General features: G+C 42.0%; 1 long non-coding RNA gene across 2 annotated transcripts in view; it reads right to left on the reverse strand.

Annotated features, from left to right (window-relative positions):
• LOC121015015 (uncharacterized) overlaps positions 1–21,947 on the reverse strand; it is a 171,607-nt gene that overhangs the window by 139,439 nt on the left and 10,221 nt on the right. The window contains exons 2-3 of one of the 2 annotated variants that reach the window (XR_005783566.1): positions 11,535–11,676; positions 10,325–10,443 (exon numbers count right to left, since the gene is read on the reverse strand). This is a non-coding gene — a long non-coding RNA (uncharacterized LOC121015015). Of the gene's footprint in view, positions 1–10,324; positions 10,444–11,368; positions 11,677–21,947 lie in introns of both variants that reach the window. The other variant, XR_005783560.1, reaches the window with a different exon arrangement.

Raw genomic sequence — 21,947 nt, forward strand, 5'->3', positions numbered from 1 at the left:
AAAATATTTTTACATTACTTATTTCATTTAATCATCAGAAGTGCCTTGAAATGAAAGCAAAGAAGCTGTTACGACTCTACCTGTTTTCTGGAAGTGCTATTAAATTCCCCATTTTGCCATTACAGAAAAGGGGCTGGAATGTCAAAGGATATATTAATAGTAAGTGACAGAGCTGAAACTCATAAACACTCATTGATTGATTAATGAATTGATTGATTCAATGAATTGTTGTTACCTGTGTAATTGGCAAGGATAAAAATACAAACACTTTGCTTGTATGGTTAGATGTGCAATCCCAGGTACTTCTGCTCCCAGCACACACAGAGACCCTCTCTGTAAAAGAATTCAGCAGTGTATACAAGTCTTTAAAACATCCCAATTTTCCCCCATACCCCAACTCTAGGAACCTTTCCTATATGCAATCCAATGTCCATCAACGGTGGACCAACTTCTGCATCCATACAATACAGTAGTCTGTAGCCGTTAATAATTTATCTGCAAATGATGTTTAAAGACAGAATAAAAAAGCTCTTGATAAAATATTAACTGACAAAATAGGATACGAACCTTGGGTGTAGACTGCATTTTTAAAAATAAGGAACAAAGAAATACAACAAAATGTTAGCGGTAGTGATGTTTGGGTGGCATGTTATAGGTGACTTTTATTTCCCTTTATTCTTTTCTTTATTTTCAAATCTTCCTGTGATCAGGAAATAGTCCCTTTTTCCCACTGAAATCAGAACGGTGGCTGGGGCTGACCACTAGGATCTTGAGTACCAACAATTCCCAGCAAGTGAAATTGTGGCGATAAGGATGTTCTGTGATAAGGAACGGCAGAGATGACATTCGGATGAGAGGCTTTACCTCCCGGGCCATGGGTAATAAGCAGTGATTGCAGGATGGGCGCTGCTAGGACAGAGAGAGTGGGAGGAGGGAGTCAGTCCCCTGCCTGCCTCCAGGCCAGCCCAGTACACGGGCCATGGAAATGCAATCAGAGACAGTCAGTGGGATGAGCCAGGAAAGGGAAGCTATACGATCCCTAGGCTTTCCTGAGTCTGAACCGAGCATAACCTATGGACACCATCAAGTCAGTTTTCAGAAAAAAGTACAGGGAACGGCAAGTGGAGAAACAGAGGGAGCCTCCTTGAACAGCTCTACCCTACTCAGCTTTTCCAAGCCCCACAGAGGCCCTGCTCTGCAGCCACTGTTCCCTAAACCCCAGACTTTCCCCAGGAGATGACTCCCAGAAAGATACTCATGCTCCTAGGCCTCCAGGCTACACATTCTGTGTAAGAGACACCTGAGAGGAGACTACTCAAAGCTCTTGTCTCTCAGACACATCTCCTCACTAGTCCCTTCTCCACCCACTGATGTGCTGCTTGCCTTTTCGCTACTTCATTCTTCCCTTTCTACCACTTTGTGCCCCCGGCTCTCTATCCCTCCTGTGACCTAAAGAATGTATGGGTTGGGGGTGTGGGTCCTCTACTAAGTACTTCATAGGAATCTTAGCTGCAAGCTCTACCAGCCCATAGATACTGCTCAGTCAACCTAAGGGAGCTTAACCTTCCAGGGTCTACAAGCCAAGTACAAAGTGAAAAGATGCTACCATCCACTTTACAACTCTGCCCACATTGGGTGGGACCTTTTCCCATGCCACTGAGTGCCAGCAAAAAGGTATTATGGGGAAAGCTACACCAGGCCTCACCCAGACTTGACACATCAAGAGACCAGTGAGGTCCGAAGTCCGTGGTCAGGTGAAGCTGCCCCCCACCATGCATGCTTCAAATCCCTCCTTACAGCATTATTTTGGACAAGCTACTTCATTCATCTAAACTTTGATTTCCTCACCTTTTACTGAAAAAGCACAAACTCTATATAGATGGTATGAGAAGGACTATGAGGCAAAATGTATCAAGTATATTTAAACACAGTTTCTAGGGGCACCGGGGTATCTCAGTTGGTTAAGCATCGGACTCTTGATTTTGGCTCAGGTCAGGATCTCACGGTTCATGGGATGGAGGCCTCCCTTGGACTTTGTGCTGAAGACACAGAGCCTGCTTGGAATTCTCTCTCACCCTCTCTCTCTGCCCCTTCCCCTCCCCTCCCTCCCTCCTCTCTCTCCCTATCTCTCTCAAATCAACTTAACCAATAAACAAATAAAAATAAAATAATATGATAAGCGATACAAAAGAACATCCAGGTGAAGACATACACAGGACAAGGTGTGCAGGAAGGGGTGTGGACCTGCATACCCTGTCCAGGTGCACCACTCTCGCAGCAGGGGATTTTTATGGAGGCTGTATCTCGATGGCATGATGGATCATTAACTCTATTTCCAGCCCCTCTCCCCTGTCTGAAGAATAAGGGGTGGAACACAAAATTCCAAGCTTCTGATCATGACTTGGTCTTTCTGGTGACCAGACCCAATCCAGGAGCCTATCCAGAGTCGCCTCATCAGAACAAAAGACACTCCTAGGAAATTACAAGGGATTTAGGGGCTCAGGTCTGGAACCAGGGTTAAAGACCAAATATTAGAACAAAAGATGCTCCTAGTGCTCTTATCACTTACAAAATTATAAGGGTTTCAAGGGATACAGGAGTGCTAATGTACAGGGCACATGTACCCCAGTGTTTACAGCAGCACTTTCAACAACAGCCAAATTATGGAAAGAGCCTAAATGTCCATCAACTAATGAATGGATAAGGAAGATATGGTTTATATATGCAATGGAATACTACTCACTCGGCAATGACAAAGAATGAAATCCTGCTGTTTGCAGTAACGTGGGTGGAACTGGAAGGTATTATGCTGAATAAAATAAGTCAGTCAGAGAAGGACAGATATCGTATGTTTTCACTCATATGTGGATCTTGAGAAACTTAACAGAAGACCATGGGGGTAGGAAGGGGAAAAAATAGTTACAAACAGAGAGGGAGGGACACAAACCACAAGAGGCTCTTGAATGCAGAGAACACACTGAGGGTGATTGGGGGGTGGGGGAGAGGGAAAAGAGGTGATGAGAATTGAGGAGGGCACTTGTTGAGATGAGCAGCGGGTGTTGTATGGAAACCAATCTGACGATAAATCATCTTAATAAAAAAATTACAAGGGTTTTAGGAGCGGTATGCTAGGATCCAGGGGCAGAGACCAATATGTATGCATATATGTATGTATGTACATATGTATGTATGTATCTGTGTGTGTGTTGTTTGTGTGTTTTTACTATTTCACAATAAAGAATTGTCATGTCTAATTTCAAGACTTCCTATAAAGCTACAATGCCCAAGATACTGTGTTACTGGCAAAAGGATAAATGCACTCAAGGAATAGGATCAAGTTCAGCAATAGACCTACACATATTTGGTCAACTGATTTTTGACAAAGGTGTCAAGGTAGGGAGAAAGGATTCTCAACAAATGATTCTGAAACGCTTCTGAAATAGTTATGTAAAAAAATGAACCCCAATCCATACCTCATACCACCTATAAAAAATGACTCTCAACAGATCACAGACCTAAGTGACAAATCCCAGTTCTATAAAATTTCTAAGAAAACACCACAGAAAATCTTCTAGACATTAGGTTAAACAAAGATTTCTTTGATATGAGACAAAAAGCATGAAAAAAAGAAAAAAGAAACTTGTCAGACATTACCAAAATTAAAAGTTTCTGTTGCATAAAACAGTTGCCACATACTGTGAGACAATATGCACAAAATGCTTACCTTATGATAGACTGGTATCCAGAGTACATAAAGAACGCTCATAACTCAGTAAGAAAACAAACCTTAATTAAAAATGGGCAAAAGGTTTGAAGATACTTCATCAAAGAGACACGGAGAGCAAATAAATACCAAGACTCTTAAAACCATTCGTCATTAGGGAAATGTACCTGAAAGTCACATTGAAATACCATGAAATGCCTATTAGAATGTAAACAAAACAAAAACCTGGCCTTACCAAGAGCTGGCAAGGATGTACAGCCCCTGGAAATGGCTTACATTGCCAGTAAACTTAGTAAGTGGTACAGCCACTTTGGAAAATTCTTCAACAATTTCTTAGAAAGTTAAATTTATATTCCCCATACAACTCATTAATACCCATTTCCTAGGTACTTAGGCAAAAAACAAATTTTTTTTAAATACATTCACACAAAAAACTATAAATGCTTATGGCATATTTATTAACAATTGTCAAAAGCTAGAAACAACCCAAGTGAATATCAACTGGAAGGTAGATTAATTGTGGAACACTATTCTAACATAAGGAAAAAAAAAAACACTACCAATACATAAAACGACATGGATGAATCTCAAAAGCATTACTTTAACTGAAAGAAGCAAGGTACGAAAGTCTCCTATTTTTATGGCAATGTACTAACCTAAGCTTTAAAAAAATTCTATCACCTCTTTTCTCTATATCTCCCCATTTTTGCCCCTTCTTTGCCAACCTGGTCTGTAGCAACATAACATCCAACTTCCAAGTTCAGACTCTTTGAAGCCAGACAGACCTGGGGTGAGACCCCCTTCTCACGTTACCATCTCTAACCAAACAAATGAGTTCCCTCTGAGCTTCAGGGCCTCCCCCAAGGTAGTCTGTTGCTTGGGTTGTTCCCTGCCCCTCACCACCACACCCAGGGGTGAGCCCGCACAGCGACGGAAGCAGAACCACACCAAGTGCCATCAGAGCCTGCTATTTGCCCACCCAAGAACCATTCTCCCTTCTTCCTTAGTCAAAGACACATACACAGTTAAACACTACGATGTGCCCATTTACAAACCTCCCTTACAGATACTGGCAGGCAGTAAGATTTAAGGAGAAGTTATTCAGGATGGTTTCAGGGAAAGATGTTGAAAAGAGTTGATTACAGGTGCCTTTACCCACCTCCTTTCCTTCTTCCTCGTGTCTACAAGCCAAAGTGATGGATGAAGCTCCAACAATCATCTAGTGACAGTGAGGTAACCTTGAACATAGAAGACACAGACTAAGAGTGGAGGAACAAAAAGATAGAAGGAGCCGAGCCTGGTTTCCTAATGACCATGGAGCCCTGTACTAGTCCTGGATTGCTTGCTTCTGTTTTACATAAAAGGGAAAAAGGGGTCTTATTTTGTTTAAGCCACTGTTATTTTGAGCTTCTATTAGTAGCAGTCAAAAGCAATTCCTAAATGATTCAAGGTTCTAATTAACTTTATAAAATGATACGGAAAACTAGAAAAAGAAGGTTAAAAATAATAATTGTTGATAGCTTGATTTCTCTCCTGGTTTAGCTTTCTGAGAACCAATTTGCAGATCTCATAAACAATTTCTATTAGTTTAATCCACAATGTTTGCTCTTTTTTTTCAGTTAAACTGAAAATGAATAGAAATATATAAGTCAGACATTTCTGTGTGCCCAGAACTGCATGAAAAAAAAGTACCCAAGCCTGTTACTTGTTCCAAAATCAGGACGAAGTTACCTTACCTGCCAAATTACTAACTCTGCCATCCTCTTATATTAATTCTCAATGACACAAAGACCATGAAAACACTTAACTATGTAATTTTCCATTTTGTAGAAGATTTATTTTGACTCTGAAGAATTCAGGCAATGTTGTTTTGATCATGAAAAACATAATTCAATCTACAAACCAGGTATAAGACATACAAGTTTTAAATTCTTAAGATTCATTAAAAAAATAAATAAAGCCCCAAGTAACAGAAAAGAATAGGGAGAAATGCGGACTGAAGCGATTAAGAAAAGACTTATAAAAGAACAGCTAGAATAAATGATAAGAATAATAACAAAAAAGCCTCTTCAGGTTACAAACTAGAAGGGGACAAGCAGCTGGTGTGACTGATTGCCTGTGGGTCTAACTAAGCCTTCTTGGCCTCATTTCTAAGAGCCCCATTCACACCACTTCACAAATCCCCCATTCACACAATCTCACTGTCCTGGGGGAGCAAATTGGGGAGCAGGACTATGGACAGAGAGCATACCAAACAAGATCATAGGCACTGCCAGGTGTAAGACACAAGGCAGAAAAGTTCATCTATCCTGGGCTCCCAACCTAATGTTATCCTCATTTGAATTTCCTTCACCCCCATAATGTTTCTTAACAGGGGTGTTCAAGCCATTGTGGGGGAAAGCAGAAGTGAAGAGTTTGTGTGGGGTGCACTTGCAGTTGAAAGGAAGCTACTGTGCACACAAGGATGAGACACCATGGAGCACTCCCCAAGAAGCCACACCAAGGATGCTTCCCCAACAACTGCAAACGTCACTGTGTCTGTCTTGTTTACACCACTGGGTAGCCAAGTTGAGAGGAAAAGAGTCAGTTCAATCATACCTCAATTTTAGCTCAGAAACTTTCTGAAGAAAACTGAAAGCTCATTCACAGCATGGAGAGCAGTGACTTTGGCTTGATAGGGTGGAAAGAGTCAAGATTCAGGCATCTGAAGACTTCCACCTGAATCTGCCACAATTTTCTTGTTCAACCTTAGGTTACTTAACCTTCCTGAGTTTCAGTTTCTTCATAAAGAAAATTACATTGACAATACATTTATCCCAGGATGAGGTCAAAAACAATGGCCTGTAAGTGCTCAGTAAAGGCTGATTCATCTTCCCCTTCTTCTATTTATGCCAATAGCCCCAAACTGGCAGCCTGTAGAGCAAAGCTGGCCCAAAGACATTTGGGGGGGGGGGGCGGAATTCTATGTGTGTGTTTAAGGAGCCACAATTAAATTTTTTTTTCAGTTTTTATTTCAATTCCAGTTAGTTAACATACAGTGTTTCAGGTATACAATGTAGTGATCCATCACTTACATACCACACCGGGAGCTCATCACAACAAGCGCACTCCTAATCACCTATTTCACCCATCCCTCCCCCCGCTACCCACCTCCTCTCACAACCATCAGTTTATTCTCTATGGTTAGGAGACTGTTTCTTGGTTTGCCTCACTCTTTTATTCCCCTAAGATCATTTTTTTATATTCTTAAATTCCACCTATGAGTAAAATCTATGGTATTTGTCTTTCTCTGGCTTATTTTGCTTAGAGTAATACTCTCTAGCTCCATCCACACCATTATGAATGGCAAGATTTCATTCTTTTTGCTGGCCGAGTAATATTCCATTGTATATACATACCACATCTTCTTTATCCATTCCTTAGTCAATGAACATCTGGATTCTTTCCATAATTTGGCTATTGCTGGCAAAGCTATCAACACCAGGGTTCATGGATACCTTTGAATTTGTACTTTTGTATCCTTTAGGTAAATACCTAGTAGTGCATTGCTGGATCATTCTTTTTTTAACTTTAGGAGGAACCTCCATATGGCTTCCTAGGCTGTCTGTAGTGATCAAGACATAATTCTACTGCCATAAAAATAGGCACACAGATCAACAGAACAGAATAGAAAACCCAGAAATGAACGCTCAGTTTATCTTGAAAACCTGTAATGGTAACACTGGGCCTGCATTCCTCCATGGTCACATACCTGCTGGAGATGATTGTTTACACAGGGGCTATACAGCTCAATGGCTTCATAATCCAACCGTGTTGATTCTCAGGAGTTAACTGCCTGACAACATAAACATTTCAACCTGCCAAATGTGTTAGCAATCACAAACGTATTCACTCAAACCACCATATTTTCTTCCCTCTACCACATCACATGTTCTTTTGGTACCCTAGTCGAGTAGTGAAGTTAAACATACCATTTGGGCTAATTCTACTCATCGATGACACATCAATAAATTATATTTGAAATTGAAAGGTTAGTCAATCAATTACATGAAGTCAAGCAATGGGGGATGGAGGTCAAGGAGACACAGACAGACAGACAGGGGTGCTTGCATGGCTCAGTTGGTTAGGTATCCCACTTCGACTCAGGTCATGATCTCACTGTTTGTGGGTTCAAGCCCCACGTGGGGCTCTGTGATGATGGCTCAGAGCCTGGAGCCTGCTTCAGATTCTGTTGTCTCCCTCTCTCTCTGTCCTTCCCCAGCTCACACTCTCTCTCTCATAAATAAAAAAATTTTTTTTTAATTTTTAAAGGAGACACAGACAGACACATACACATATGGGCTAAGTAAGCCCATGGCAAGGTATGTCTAAGGTATGTCTATGTTGAATGAAGGAGAAGCAGTCTTCCTAGAAGAAAAGCCCCACAAGCCTATTACAAATATATACAATAAACATTGCTTCCCTCCTGCCTGAAAGTGACCTGTGGCTGTTTACCAGGGCAACTGTGTGGAAGATAGGGAAATACAGAGATGTCTTGACCTTACACTGCTACCAAGAAATCATAAATGTCATTTGCTACTCTTCTCTCATTAGAGAAAAGTACAGAGAATAGGTGACAAATGAAATTCTGGTCCATATGCATCTCACAGTAGAATCATTAGTTATTTCTCTACTAACTGAGTTTATAATTGGAATAGATAAACTTAGAAGATGGAAACTTTCACACCTGTTCCCCGAGTTCTGAAGTTAGAGCCTTTATAATGGGCCAGGTGGGAGGTCATTGTGACATTTATAGTTCCAACAGCTTTGGGTGATAGGTACATGCAAAGCAAAATCAGATAACAACCATTTTCTTCCTGGGCATCATTTTAGGTGAGGCTGAAAGTCCTAAAGACAGAGTATGTCCTCTGAGTGTGATCTGAGGCATGTTCCACAGGTTTCTGGCCCCCTAAGTATGTCTTCCACCCACTAGTCTATCTTTGCAAAGGAGACGGGAGACAACTTAACAGGCAACGAGTTATACTCTCCAAACCACCCAAGAGCATTTTCTTAGCCTCAACTAGACACTCTCACTCACAAGACGATCACAGGCCACAAGTGGTGTACCCAGAAGGATGTGAGGCAGGACCACAGGTCAAGTAGCAGGACAGCATCAGTGGTTTCCTTCACTGAAAGCCCATATATCAGCCCACACAGCCATTCACCACCGACTTCTCCCCAGGGAGAGCTCAGGCTCAAGGGATGAGATCCACAGTGGGCAAGTATGGGAGCTAACCTGACTTAAAATCCTCACTCCTCAAAGGGGCCATTATCTCCTGTAACAAGTCCCAGGCATAGCTTCCAACTTCCCTACAGGGTGCCCATCACAAATGTCACCACACTTAGGAAAGCCTAAAACATGGTGTCCTTAGCAGAAATTTGTGGTTCTTTATAATTCCACCAACTCCAGATACAGCTCCCCAGTCCAGTCAGGGATCTTTTTTATCCTCAGCAATATGGTATAGTTTGCATTCCCAAAGAGGTTGCCGAAGTAATAGAGCTACACAGTTAAACGAAGATCAGTTCTCAGGCAGAATAAAAAGGCTTGTTTACCCTTTTTACCCATCCATCCTTATATGAAAGACTTTACAGATTCTGCTCTTCTTTAGGAAGGAGTACTCTAACTACTGAGGTAATCCAATGTCTCTGGGGAAGTTGCATGGAAAGACACAGATGGAGGGAGAGCTTTATCTCTTCCACTTGTTTTTCTGCAACAAGTTCTACTTGAAGTATGAGACCAATGTGTGGTTTGTATTGACTGGTTATTTGCTTGTTTGTTTGTTTCAAATAGGGAGGCTACTGTAGCAAAATCCAGCCAAATCTTAGGCCTCCATCCGAGAGCCAGAGACGGAGGTGCTCGGGACTATTACAGCAGGACGTACATCTTACCCGCTCTCCACTCTGCCCTTCAGATTACAGGGCAGGGCAGTCTTATCCAGGGTCCAGGAAGTCACCGCTGGAGCCTCCTGGGAGGCTCACCCTGGGTGCAAAATCAGGAGCAGATCTCCTTAACCTCTGCGATCTCCACAGGCTCCCAGGTGGACCTGCATGCCTATGACACAGGACCTGGGGCAGCAAGGACCTCTCACCTGCAACTGCTCCTTTCTCGGGCCCTGGAGCCCAAAGGGCCCTTCAACTCTCTGCTCCCTTTTGTAGTGCACCCTAGTTCCCTGTCCCAGATTTGGTCACTTGGCTCCATTCCATGTCCCCCGGGATGGGGCCAGAGAGTTTCAGGTCCATATGGATGAAGGGCAGAATGAAGGTCAAGCATTTATTTACACAGTCAGTCAAATCATTTTCTTAATGAGAGTAAATGCCTCCATAAAAATCTCCTGCTCCATTTTGCTAAAAGTGTTTCTGACTTTTTTCATCCCCCTTTGAGTTACTTTAAGAACTGGTCCTCTTCTATCCTCTTAGCCTGATAGGTGCCATACCCCAGGGGCTGGAGGAGAGGCAAAGAACCCATTCTGCACATAAATGCTTCCAATTTTAGAGAAGCTTGCTTGGTTTGTTCCAAGAAACTGAATGTCCATAGAAAAAAGTTCTTCCTAAAGATCTCACCTTCTCCCAAGGGTGTGTAAGCGGGCACACTCTTCATGGAGACCCGTGTTTTCATCTTCAGGTCTCTGCTCGGTCCTCCTTGTGGCCAAAATCTCCCTTTGCAGCTTATGGAGTGGCACCTGCCCAGGAGAGAAAACTTGGTTCTTGTCTCCTGCAGCAAGTCAATACGTGTCTTTAATGATGCTAGTGTTGCTTTGGCCAAACGTCCAGAGAGCCAAGAAGAGCCTCTGGGGGGAGAAGGGGGGAGATGGCATCTATGGGCCAAGGCAAGTTGTGCAGTGATTCCTTAATGACTTTGTTTAGGAGGAGATGAAATATAGGGCAAAGTCCGAGAAGACAGAGTGGGGAGCTGGGGAAAGAGAACAGATGTTGTAGAAGATACTCTTTCATGTTTCCTGTGCACCAGAAATCTGCAGATGTATGTTGGCAGGGCTACAGTCAGAGAGCAGAGGGAGGCTGGAGTTTACACATCTGGAAGTCATTTGGCAGGGGCAGAGTTCAAACGCTTTCTGCTTCAGCTGCTCTTAGACATACCTTGCCATGCAGGCCATTGCTGAGTAAGGGGCCGGCCGTTCACAGAGTCCCTCTGGCCCCACTCTGGTGGAAGCCCTACCTAAGCTGGTGGGTTTTCCTCTGTATCAGTTCAGTCACATGGAAAAGCTGAAATAATTATAAAAAGAGAGAAGGGGGCGGGGGAGGGAGGGGAGCAAAGAGGAGAATGCACCACAACTGAGAGAAGCCTGGCTAGAAATCAAGAAACAAAATGTACTTGGACCAAGTCCAGTGCGTGAGTTAACTTGAGAGCAAAGAACACCATTCGGGGGGAGAAGGGGGGGGCCTTCTCTGCAGCACAGTAACACCCAGGGATCATGCTCACACCACATTTACTTTTCTCAGAAATCCCTGTACATTTTGCCTTCACTGATTTTAGGAATGTGGAGGACTCTCTTGATCCTGAGGGAATTACTCCCTTTGGAAGGATTTATGGGGTTTTGTAAAGAGAGAGAGCAGGGTCTCTGAGGGCCCGGTCATCACCCCACTGACCTGCAGCCTCCTGTTGCCACTGTGAGATATGGTCCTCCCTTTCAGAAGGGGGCAAGGTCAGCTCGGGTGTTAGGCTTCCCTCAGAGGAGAAATACATCTACGGAGTGAAACTGTGTCCCAGCTCAAAGTTCCTGCCATGAGCAACGACGCAGACCATATTGCTTACAGCTGCTGGCAGCCTTAGCTTGGGGCTTCACATAGCCGCGTGTGGTGAGGTGAACTTGCAAGGGGTGGTAACGAGTTAAAGTCTCCGGGGCATCCCCAGGTTGGTTAATGCAGTCCAAGACCTCAGAAGGATCAGAGTACACCTGGGGAGACAACAGAGCACATGAAAAGATGAGGAACGAAATACAACCAAATATAATAAATGCCAAGTGTGACATAAAACACGTTCAGACAGATCTCCTCATAATCCTCACCCCCTCAAACCTGCTTAACTTTCTATACCCTCTACCTAGATAGATATCTCTGTCATCCCCACAGGTGCCCATGCCAGAAATGTTCACTCCTCCCCAGTCCATCACCTAACGTGTCCAATCTGGCCACAGGTCCCATTGATGTTTTACGCTCTTCAGATCTCCTGAACATGTCCACCCCTAAATCCCAGCACCCTTGGCATCTCTACCCGGAACCACTGTAGCTGCCACCACATTGGTATCGCTTCTGGCAGTCGTGCCCCTTGAAGCAATTCTCTGAGTTCCTCCTTGAAATATACATTTGAGTGTGTCATTTCTCTAAAAGGTGCAGTGGTTCTCCACAGCTTTCAGGATAACGCTCAGCCTCATAAGTGTGAGCTACAAAATCTTCATGATCTGGTCTTTGTCCAACCTTCCAAACTTCATCCTCAGTGGTATGCTGAGAAATGTATACTGACCAAACCTCCAGACAACACCACGTGTTACTTATAGACACACTTCCTCGAGAACAACAATGAACTTTCTACCAACTTCCTGGTCATACCCTAATCTCTCTCTCACCTGGGTCTCTGCCTATCTTTCTCTCTCTGTCCAGAGACACCCTCTTCCTACCTCCCTAGTCATCCTTCAAGACTTGTCTCCTCCAAGAAGTCAGCTCATAGCAAGTACAGTGGCCATCAAAATGCTGCACTGTAATTGTGTGCTAGGGAGGCCTGCTGCTCTTGCCAGGCACCATTGAGAACAGGCATTATGTTTATTTTTGCACCCAGGATGCCTCACACATTTCCTAAAACATAGTAGGTATTGAGTGATCACTGATTCCAAGAATGCAAGCAGTAGTTTTTGATTTACCACCTATACCCTACCCTCTTGTACAAAGATTCAACGATGTGAGTGCTATAGGCTTTCCGCAGGCATCAAGCCCAGGGAACTACACAGAGTAGCCAAGGAATACTTATTGCAGTAGAGTTGTCAGTTTTAACAAATTAAAATAAAGGATGTCCAGTTAAATTTGAATTTTACATAAACGATGAATAGTATTTTTAGAATAAGTATATCCCATGCAATATTTGATAAATGCTTATGGTAAAAAAGTATTTGTTTACCTGAAGTGCACATTTATCTGGGTGTCCTGTATTTTATCTGCAAGCCTATCTTTGAGGAGGCTGCCTCTGAGCAAGAATGTGATGAATGAGTCAGATTTAGAGAGGGCAAAGAGAGAAGGGACTGGTTCTTCTCATTGGAGACTGGTGGGAGGGGCAATGAGCAGCAAGCACAGAGAACGAAAACCTGCAAGGAATTTGCAGATGGGTCTGGCAAGGGGATGATGTCTGTGCTCAGGAAGGGTGAGCAGCTGAACATTCAAAATGACACCGAAATTGAAGTGACCAAAGAGGAGGGCGTTGTAATTATTCAGAAATTTGTTCAGAGTCTGTAAGTCCTGACCTGGCCCAGAGGTGACTGGAAGAAAGGATGTGAAGAATGGACAAGCTCCTACATGGAGGGGGAACACAAAGGGGTATCTAAGGAGTGCTCAAAGATTTAAGACTCAAGAGAAGAAGCCAGAATGGAAGGGGCAAGCAAGGAGGGTGAGCTTCATTTAGACAGAATGACTTTGGTGTGAAAGTAGGATGCCCAAGGAAAAATGCACAGCTGAGTTGGAGATGGGGTGTTAGCACCTGGGCGTGACAATGACTGTGGAGTATCCCTGTGTACATGACTGTGATGGTTTACAAAGGCTCTCTGTTGCTTCCACGACAGAGAAACCTATCCCAGACAGTGGAAGAGTACACTAGCATGCTGCTGTGTTCAAGGACTCCTCATTCCAGAGCTTCTCAAGAGTCCTCCAGGCCATTGGGGAGGCGTCTTGCCCTTTGGCTTCCCGATGGAGTGACTGATAAAGTTCAATGTGAGAACTTTAAGGAGCACTTTTCCAGTAAGTCACCTAAATGTGTTGTTAAGTCCAGTGCAATAGAGCTCAAATCCAGTCCTGAACGGAGCTAAGTACTTATGTACGTGAAACTGGCAGAGGCACTCCCTTTCCACTGTGGAAATAATAGGTATGAGAGTGCTTTAAAAATTACAATGCACTATAGAAAAACATTGCTATGAACACAATATGAATAGCTACAAGAGAACTGAAAATAAATTCCTGGATATTTAAAATTACGTCTGTGTATTGCCAGTCACCTGGATATTTCAAGACCATCAAATTCAACCCTTTCCCTGACACTCCCTATGCCCCCCTCATCTTTCTTTTAAATACCACTTATCACCACCCATTATAGTCTGTAAGTAATACCCTATTTTGTGTTTTCCCTGACTACCCACAAGAATGTATGAGCTTGGAGGGCAAGAATTGATATCTCTTTTGTTCGTGGCTATACCTCTCATGCCCCAAACAATGCTCATTTCTGATAGAGTGAATTAGCTTTGGTTTTCAAAGGAATGGCTGAGCTTGCATACATATGTCTTGGTAGCTAGGAAATGTCCTGAAAACACAAACACGGAAAAAAATCTCTGAATCACAGCATCCGCTATCCTATAGCTGGGCATTTAGCTGTCACACAGGCCTGTTAGGAGACAGCATCCATGTGAACCACTTGATTGTCCTCACAATAAGACAACTGTAGGCCATTGCCTAAGTCCTTCCTGGTGGAGGATACTATAGGCATGCCAGGTGACCCACGAGAGTTAATTTCCCTCCTTGCTAAGCCAGGCTCTTTGATATTTCCTCTCATACCCCAAGAGGCCTCAGAGCCTCACCGCACCCACCGGCCACCCCCCCTCCCACCCCGCTGAGGACTGACTCAACAAAGACACCATGTGGACCATGCTTTTCTCATCCTCCTGGGATACTGTGTTTGTTTCAAATGCCAGGGAAGAGCCATATTTGAATTCAGATTCCAGAGCTCAGCATGTCTATTTGAGCCTATGGTTCTTTTCGCAAAGTTCATTCCCCTGTTTCTGTAGCAATCCTAACTGCCTCAGAGTGTGGACTGGACACCGCCTTGCACATGGTGTTCTGCAGAGCAAATGGAAGAGAAAGGATTCCTGCGCAGCTTCCCAGCATGAACTGGCAACCCTGATGTAGACAAACACAAAAAATACACTGCAGCTGAAGCTCAGATGAGCCTTGAAAGACATCCAGCTGCACTCTTCAACCCAGCTGGTATGCGTCCTGGTTAAATAACGGAACAGACTGGCAAGTCTTGGAGAACCCAGTGCTGAAGTCCAAAAAGCTGTCATGTCTGAGTGTGCTTGCCCTCCCTGGGAATCAGGAGGCTGGAGGGAGAAAGGATTCAGTAGCAGCATGTTAGAAAAGATGGAGGGGTCCTAACTAAGACGGATCCTAGTAAGGAGCTAACTCTTCCTTCGAGTCTAGTTTCAAAGAGATGGATGGAAATTAACAGTGACAGGTGGGCCACAAGGCCCACAGGGGGCAAGCCAGGGAACCTGAGGAAGTCATGAGTGGTAGCACCTGAACTCCCCACAGGTCATCATGATAGGTAACCTCCTGCCCCTCTCAACACTTCCTCTTTTGACCACTCTGTCTCCTCTCTCCGGTATGTCCGTCACCCGACCACCCACAAAGAGGACAGAGAAGAGGCTCTCCTGCTGTCTCTTTCTAACTCAGGGGACTGCCTCCTGCAAGTCCTCCCCTTCCTCTGTAAGGCCATCCAGCTTCACAGAGCCTATCAACCCTTTCTCTTTTCCATTCTTGTCCTCAGTTGATTCATTACAGTATTCCTTCGGCCTCCTAATTACTGCCAGACATGAAGCTGATGGGTTGGGCTTTACAGACACTATTACTGCCAGATCCCCTTCCCTTCATTGTCTGGAAGCCTGTCTCTATTCAAGCCCTAATCCTTTTTGCCATTTTTGACCTAGTTTCCATTATTTTATATTTTCCTGTATTAAGTTAAATAAGCCACTTGTCAACCTGCATATATCTTATTGGATATAGTTCTTCTTTTGTGACTCAAATGAATGCCTGATGGAAAAAAAAAATTCTACAGCCAGTTATAGAGATTTATCCACTTTCTTAACTTACAGCATATAGGACTAGATGGAAACCCCATTTAAACATTCTGGTGATGTTCCTTAACAAGGCAAAGCAGTGCTGTAACTCATTACCCACCTACTCCCTGCTGCCTTCAGACCGACCAGTGTGTTTAAATATATCAAAACTATGAAATGTGTGTAGATAAAGCTCTCAAGGTCTCCTTACAACTGTTAAATCTATCCATTCCTGAATGAAGAAGTGCTAACAGTTGATGAATGTGTTTCACAGATAAGGAGGAAGAAGGAGTAATTGAACAAGAGGAGAAAAGAAGGATGAGGAATGAAGAATTTAACAATTAGGCACTCATCTGAAAGGCATAACTCTTCCTTCCTCCTTATCTTAAGCCTTATCTGAAGCCCCAGGTAAGCCCCAGACTGACCAAAAGCCTAAGAAGCACTGCTTTGGGAAATATTATTTCTCGAAACATACATGGCATGACCATAGGTTTGAACAAGGACATGTGATAGATAACCCATGGACTGGTCCCCCGCCCCTTTCTGGACATGTCTCACAAGGAAGCAAATGTACCGTGTTTGTACCACAAAATCTTTGCACCAAACCAAACTTTTCAAGGCTCTCACTATTGGAGCACCTAAGTGGATCAGTCAGTTAAGCATCTGACTCTTGATTTCAGCTCAGGTCATCCTCACAGTTCCTGACGTAGAGTCCCAAATTGGCCTCCTGCTGACAGCATGGAGCCTGCTTAGGATTCTCTCCCTCTCTCTCTCTCTCTCTGTGCCTCTCCTCCATGCTCTCTCTCTCCCTCTCTCTCAAAATAAACTTTAAAAAATGTCCATCAACTAATGAATGGTTAAAGAAGATGTATACATATATATATATATATATATATATGTACATATATACAACAGAATACTACTCGGCAATGACAAAGAATTAAATCTTGTCATTTGTAACAACATGGATGGAACTGGAGGGTATTATGCTAAGTGAAATAAGTCAGTCAGAAAAAGACAGATATCATATGTTTTCACTCATATGTGGAATTTGAGACACTTAAAAGAAGACCATGGGGAAAAGGAATGAAAAATAAGCTCCAAACAGAGAGGGAGGCAAACCATAAAAGACTTTTAAATACAGAGAACAAACTGAGGGTTGATAGGGGTGGGGAGTTGGGGGAACGGGAAAATGGGAGATGGGTGTTGAGGAGGCCACTTGTTGGGATGAGCACAGGGTGTTGTATGTAAGTGATGAATCATGGGAATCTACACCCGAAGCCAAGACTACACCGTATACACTGTTAGCTAACTTGACAATAAATTATTAATGTATATATAATATATATAATATATAAAATAAAATAAAGGCCCTCACTATTGCTTTATTTTTTTTAGTATTTATTTATTTTGGGGAGACAGAAAGAGTGCAAGTGGGGGGTGGGCGGGGCAGGCAGAGAGAGATGGAGACACAGAATCTGAAGCAGGCTCCAGGCTCCAAGCTGTCAGCACAGAGCCCAACGTGGGGCTTGAACCCACGAAGCGCGGGATCATGATCTGGGCTGAAGTCAGATGCCTAACCGACTGAGCCACCGAGATGCCCCATTATTGCTTTAGTACGGTCTATCTTGCTTATCCATTATTCAGCGAAACACATAGGGGTGTTTTCAGCTACCATTCGTTGTCTATTTTTTTTTCCAAAATCAAGTAATCTGACAACTTACAAACTGAAACTGTAGAGCAGCGGGATTCTCAAGGACTGCACCCAGAAACAGTCACGTCCAGGGGGTTTTATAATCCTGGCGAGAAGTGGTAACTGCCTTGTCCTGGCTGGTGGAACTTACATTGCACAATGTAGAGATAACATTTGGGACAAGTGAGAAATAAGCGAATAGATAGGTTTTGACCATCTAAGAAGATGAGCTGATGCTTATCCAATCCTCTTTGAATTATAGAGCCAATACATTCTATTTTAAAAGAATATTTTCAAATTATTGAGAAAAGAGTAATAGTAAAAAGTAAAAATAAATAATTAACAGGACTAGCCATGACAAAAATATGCTATGTGCTTTTCATGCATTATTTTAACACAACCATCTATGAGGTAGGTATTAGTATGAGGTGCATTTTATAGCTAACCAGTATCAAAGGACACTAGACAGATGTGCACAGGTCCATCTGAACATCTGAGCCCACGTTCTTAGCTACAATGTTTTAAAATACATTCACAATTGTGCTCGCTTCGGCAGCACATATACTAAAATACATTCACAATAGAAACATTTTAAATTAGATATGTAAAAAGGATAGCAAAACGAATTACAATCACATTCACTCAGAGACAACTTGACAAAACCTCTTCTATACACATTAATACACATACACCCACAGTTTAACAAAAAAGGGGGCAGAGATCATGCTTAACATACTGTTGTATAAGCTTTGTATTTTCATTTGAAATGCTTTGTGGAGGTCTTTCCCATCTATACATGTCTACCACATTATATTTAATTACTGTTTTCCATTGTTATCCCTACACCATAATGTACAATCAATCCTCCTTTGGGACACTTTGGTTCTTACACAGAGTGCTGAGATAAATATCCTAATAGCTGACTTCTTACACATATTTTTACATCCTTAAGATAAATTACTAGAAACAAGGCATAGATTTTCCACGTATTACTAAATTGCCTTGACAAGTATGAATTTTCATTCCCATCAGCAACGTATTAAAGAGTGTCCTTTACCCCACACCAGCACTGGGTGTTAGCATTTGATCATCTCTGCCAATTTTAAAGGGGAAATAATAATATCTCACTGATCTTTTATTTGTTCTTCCTTAGTTAGCACCAAGGCAGGGCATTTTTCATATGTTTTGGTATTTTCATTAGTGCTTTTGTAAAATCTCTACTCCTGTCCATAGTTGATTTTCTTTCAGGGCTCATTATATAGTAATCACTTGCCAAAATAATGTATTAAATATATTTCTCCCAATTTTTTCATTTTTTTAATTTTTAAAATTTTTTCCTTTTTTTAATTTTTAAAAATGTCACCATCATTATCCATAAAAAGAATCTCTCTCTAAGGTTTTAAAAATATCTAAGTTTTCTTCTTGTACATCAAAGTATTTTTTACATTTCAATATTTCATTTATCTAGCACTCATTGGTGTAATATGTACTTTATTTCTTATAATTTGTTAAATCAAATGTCCAAACACCATTTACAAAGCACTCTGTAAATTCATAACTCATTTTTTAGATTACTTATTGATTTTATACCCAAACTGTATATTCACTTATGGTCATTTCTAGCATCATTGCTCTACTCCACAGATTTTCTTCCTGATTCCTATGCTACTATTATCTCTTTTAATTATGACAGCTTAATTAATTAAGCCATATTAATGTCTCAGGAGGCAATTTTCCCATCATTATTATCACTGTTTATTCTTTCAAATGCATTTCATAATTATTTTATCAGTTCCCCCTCCAAAAAAAATGGCATTATTATTAGAATTGTGTTAAATTATTAGAATCATTTGGAAAAAAAACGATAGCCTTACAATTTGAGTAAATTGTTCCTTCTAGGAACAAGCAAGGTATGTCTATTCAAGTTTTATTTTTCTCAATAATGCATTCACTTTCTTCATATATATTATCATGTGTGCTATTTTGTGAATAAAATGATCTTCTCTCTGTTACATTTTACAACTATTATGATATTTAGACATAAACATGGAATCCAAGTTGCCCTCATTCTATCAAGGGTAAAACTGATATGCAAAGGCACCCATTTCATATGCAATACAACATGGTATATTAGAGGCAGCAGCTCGTCCCGTTGACTGTCTCCAGGACAGTCCCTTTAATCGATTCCTTGAATTTCAAAAATGAACAAATCATATCACTCCCCCACTTAATACTCTGAGGGGACTCTTAAATCCAAATGTCTTCTCTGATCAACGAGGCTGTACATGATCCTGGCCCCAAGTGCCTTCCCAACCACACCTCCTACCTGCTCTCCCTTCCTGGTGTCTCCACCACCCTTGCTTTCAGTCAGCAACCCCCACCATCCCTCAGCCTAGGAGCTCTTGTTCCAGACGGCTGCTCCTCTGGCCATCCAAAGCTCAACTCAAGTGTCACCTGCTCAACAACACTGTCCCTGATCATCCATTGCTGTCTTATATCTTCCTGCTTTATTTTTATAAAAACACTGATCATGAAATTTTAATTTATGTACTATGTATGATCTCTCAACCTGTCTCCACCATCTCTACCTTGAAGGCAAAGTCTCAGAATAGTCATCATTTCTGTCTTGAACACTACTGGACTGCCAGAGACTAGGTAAGTACCTGGTACATAGCAGAGGCTCAGTAAAAATCTGTGCAATGAATGAATATGTGGACAAACTCACATTTTTCTGACTCATGGTGAGCACTGCTGGGTGGAAGCAACATGCATTGTGCAACCAGGCAGATCTGTGTTTGTATCTCAGTCATAGTTAGCTGAGGTCCTGGGAAAAATACTCAAAATCTTGGAATATTGCTTTTTTAAGTCATAAAATGGGGTGATTTGGAATTGCATCATAGGATTAATTTGAGAATTTAATGAGAAAATGTGTGTAAACACTAGTATAATTCTTAGCACATAATAGGTATTCAAGATAGGGTTGTTCTTTGCCCATTCCTCAACTTTTACTCACCAACCAGCATGTTTACCTAGGCTGCACCAGGGAAACTAGGGAATTGAGTGCTCAGATAGTCTCAATATTAGGTTAAATGAGACTTTCAAAGTAGCTACAAAACAGGAAGCACCACCACCTGAGATAGGTCTTTGTTTCAATCTGCTTTCTGAAATTCAGAAGGATTAGACAAAACGTTTTAGCAAATTATTCCCTACCCTAAATTGCAACATAAAATGAAAGACAAGGACAGTCAAACAAGTCAACAACAAACTTCATTTTGCTACAAATCAACACAGTTAGGGTCTTTAATCTTAATGCCACATTAGGGGAAAATACTCACTGCTCAGATGTCATAGGGCACACTGGGAGTATAAAAGGGGGCAATAAACATACTCCCCAGAGGAGGATCCAGAATTCAAATAAATCGATGATTATGGTTTCCTAGAGCAAATTTACTGAGTTTCCATCAGCCACCAACATTAGGGGAGTACATAAATTATATAAGGCCATAAAGTCTGACACAGTAAAAGTGGTTTCATTCTGAAAAGCGAAATGAATTCTTTGACCTTGACTATCAAAACACCACCACTGATTTTTTTTTTATACTTTCCTTTGGAGTTTACAACTGAGAAGCGAATTCACTTTGTTTCCTCTTTTGTTTATACTTTTGGGGTTAAAGCCCATGGATACAAGTTTCCTAAATCTTAGGAAGGGCAGGCTTGTCATTGAGAAGGCCAACAATCCCTGTCGGTGGTACCCTTCCAACCGTGAGTAGGCCTTCTTAGGCTCAGGAGTCACTCCACTTGAAATACTACCTGGAAAGCAGTGGGCACAAAATGACATCACATCCTATTATGAAGAGGTTATATGAGCCCTTTTTTTTTTTTTTTAAACAAACATGGAACATATGCTTTCCCAAGAGGTACTAGAGAAGAACCAGCCAGCACCAGGTAGGAGGAGTAGCAACCAAGCATGGCAATTGAGAGTGCAGATTCCAGAATATACTGCTGAGTTTGAATCCCTGTTCCACATCTTACTAGCTGTGTGACCTTGGGCAAGTTACTTTCTTTTCTGTGAAATGAGAAGGATAATAATAGTGCCTGTATCATGGGTTTTAATGAGTTAGTATTTGCACAGAACTCAGTAAAGCCTATTAAAGGCCTTATATAACCCAGTTACAACTCAAGGGAGAACTTTAATGTTTTTGTTCTATGAACTTGTGTCCTCAGCGAGAAAAGAAGGGATACATCCCTCCCCATGGCCTTAGTGGAGTGATGAACACGGACTCTCTTCACCTTGCCCCCCCACCCGCTTGTTCCTACTTTGTCCCACAAGGTGGAAGAGGTAAACATGACATGTCCACTCACTTTTATCAGTGAAAACGTGACATCAGTGAAATGAACAAAAAATCGAATCCCACTCGTCTTAAAAATCAAAGGAGGATACAGACATTGA

The sequence above is a fragment of the Herpailurus yagouaroundi genome, unplaced genomic scaffold, assembly GCF_014898765.1.
Source record: "Herpailurus yagouaroundi ecotype Mexico unplaced genomic scaffold, PumYag 29, whole genome shotgun sequence".
NCBI lineage: Eukaryota > Metazoa > Chordata > Mammalia > Carnivora > Felidae > Herpailurus > Herpailurus yagouaroundi.